Here is a 2,400-nt window from a genome sequence, read left to right on the forward strand (position 1 = left end):
GGGTATAGTATTCTTGATTGAAACTGTTTTTCACTAAACACTTTGAATATATGTTCCCATTCTCTCCTTGCTCACATTGTTTCTGATGAGAGATCTGAAATTAGTCTGATTGGATAACCTGTATAAGTAACCTGACATTTCTCTCTTGCCAATTTTAGTATCTTGGCTTTGTCTGTAGATTTGGCCAGTCTGGCTATGATAGGCCTTGGAGAAGATCTTCTTGGATTGATTCTATTAGGGTTTGTTGTTGTTGTTGTTGTTGTTTTTATTTCTTGGATCTGGATATTTGAAGGCCTCTCTAGATTTGAAAAGTTTTCTTCTAAGATTTCATGGAAGAGATTATCAATGCCCTCATCACTTTCTGGGATACCAATGATCTGAACATTTGGTCACTTAATGCTGTCTAGTATTTCTCATATAGTATTCTCATTTTGGGGGGAGATTATTTTCTCAGTTTTTTTGGTTGTTTTTTCTAGATCAGAGATTTTGCATTCAACATCTGAGATTCGATTTTCTGCATGGACTAATCTGCTTTTAATGCTTCTGAGGGAGGTTTTGATTTCCTGAATGACAGCCTTCATCTCTAATAGCTCCATTTGATTCTTTTTTATGGTGTGTATTTTTTCTTTCAAGACATGAAAGAACTTCAACACATTCTGGAACTCATTGTCTCTTTTCTCCTGCATTTTCTGGAGTTCATTATCTTTCAACTCTTGCATCTCATTTAGTTTTGTCACTATGAATATTCTGAATTTAGTTTTGTTACTATGATTCTGAATTCTCTATCAGATATTTCCACGAGTTCTACTGTACTGTGTGTAGATGATGAGGGATTGTTCTTTTCCCTTAGGAAAGAGATATTTTCTTAGTTTCTCATGGTTCTTGTGCCTCTGTGGTGGATTCCTGCCATTTTGTGACAACATCTCTCCTCCACTGTGTTTTGCAAAGTGGTATCCACAGAAAGAGATTAGTAGTTCAGATTGTTTTTTAAAAAAAATTTTCCTTAAAGCAGGAGGTTCAATAAGCATAGAGGATTTCAATTCCTCTAAAAGTATTTGGATGTTTGGCTACTGTGCACGAAGGCCTATCTAGACATTCAGTGTGTGGAGTGAAGCTTAGAGTGGGAAAGTAAGGTTAAAAAAATAAAAGCAAAAAGAAAACTAGAAAAATGCTACCAAAAGAGGTAAAAAAAAATTTACATTTAAACAATGAAAAACGCATGGTGCATAGTGTGCCACATGAACAGGCCAGGACACACTTCAGCTTTCAAATGGCTTCTGAAATTAACAAGTGAAAAGAAAAGGCCCAAGGTTAGGAGAAGTGGTTGGAAAGTTAAAAAAAAAAAAGTTAAAAATTTAAAGAGAGAGAGAACATGAGTCAGAGAGACAAACAGCTAGAGACATCTAGAGGACAGAGGTCGCCCTACCTTGAAGATGGAGTTTAGAGCATAGCTTTCCTCAACAGGCCTCAGCTTTAAAATGGCTTCTTGTCTAAATATCTATTTATTTATTTTTAGAGAGATTTTTGCTGTAGGGCGTGTGCATGCATCAGAGAGACAGACCAAAAGCAAGAAATCAGCCTCCTGGGGGATGGTCATGCCACAATCCCTTCTCCTCCATTCTCCTCTTGGGATTTTGGACACACATGCACACATGCCCAGCATGAGTTTTAAGCCACCAGGTCCGGGACTTGAACTGTGGTCAAGTCAACTGTGGATTACATGGAAGTCCAGTAATGTAACCATTCCACCAACTGCTGGTCCCCAGGCCCTTCATTTTAATCTTTTCATCATTAATGTTTTTTATTCAATTTATGTACTTGAGAGCTTTTTAGACACTAGAATAGACAGAGCAGTGACTTGATCTTCATATCCATCTAAGTTTATTCCACCTCCTTTCTGATATTTCAAGGGACGCTAGGAATTCTTAGCAATTATGTTACACTAGAAATTTTCAACCATTATGTTACCATTATTTTTACTCCATGAAATTGCTCCCATTGGCCTTGAAGTGCAATGCTTGATAGTTCAAGTTTATAAACTCGGTGGGTAAGTATCATGCAAATAGTACATATAGAAACATGGAAGTTTGCTTAGAGAGACTAGCATTTAAGATCTGCTTCAAAAGGGGAAGCAAAGCAATCTCCCCCAATATATCCCTGAAGGCACTTTTCTCACTTCTCATCCAACAGCACCAAGAATGTGTTATCACTTATACTGTTGGGTTTAGGTACTGAGGGCAGCAAATGTGTTGTGCTCCAGAATCACACAGTAGCTGCTTATCAATCATTTATACTCAAGTTCACATTCCATTTTCACAGTCCCACCAGAAATCAGTTCCTTGAGAGAACAGAATGCTGACAGACCATTTTAATGATGAGGAGATGGGGAAATAAGAGGAA

General features: G+C 37.4%; 1 protein-coding gene and 1 long non-coding RNA gene across 2 annotated transcripts in view; one reads left to right on the plus strand and one right to left on the minus strand.

Moving 5' to 3' along the window:
- LOC102501164 (uncharacterized) overlaps positions 1-2,400 on the plus strand; it is a 153,472-nt gene that overhangs the window by 104,301 nt on the left and 46,771 nt on the right. The window lies entirely within an intron of this gene.
- Positions 1-2,400, minus strand: part of NRK (Nik related kinase) — a 167,848-nt gene that overhangs the window by 70,475 nt on the left and 94,973 nt on the right. The window lies entirely within an intron of this gene.

The sequence above is a fragment of the Tupaia chinensis genome, unplaced genomic scaffold (genome assembly GCF_000334495.1).
Source record: "Tupaia chinensis unplaced genomic scaffold, TupChi_1.0 Scaffold150128_1, whole genome shotgun sequence".
Classification (NCBI taxonomy): Eukaryota; Metazoa; Chordata; class Mammalia; order Scandentia; family Tupaiidae; genus Tupaia; species Tupaia belangeri.